Below are 333 nucleotides of genomic sequence, written 5' to 3' on the forward strand. Positions count from 1 at the left end.
CGAGTATGAGGTCGTGAACACAAACATCGAGGTGACCATCGCTGATGGTAAGAAGCTGCGCATGGCGGGAACCGGGTCGGTGCATCGATGGCAAGCGCTCCGGATGAGGGAGGTACTCCACATTCCTGGCCTCAATCGCCGACTGCTGTCGGTGGGGAAGTTGGCAGGACGCGGGTTGAACATCGAGTTCCAGCAGGATTCGTGTTATATCTGGGGCAAGTCGAGTGCGATTGCCTCGGGGAAGAGACTCGGCAAGGCCTACGTGTTGGACAGTAAGCAGGAAATGGCGCGATTCGTCGAGTACAAGGGGTCAGTGAATCAGTGGGAGCTGTG

Source organism: Plasmopara halstedii, assembly GCF_900000015.1.
Source record: "Plasmopara halstedii genome assembly, contig: Scaffold_208, whole genome shotgun sequence".
Classification (NCBI taxonomy): Eukaryota; Oomycota; class Peronosporomycetes; order Peronosporales; family Peronosporaceae; genus Plasmopara; species Plasmopara halstedii.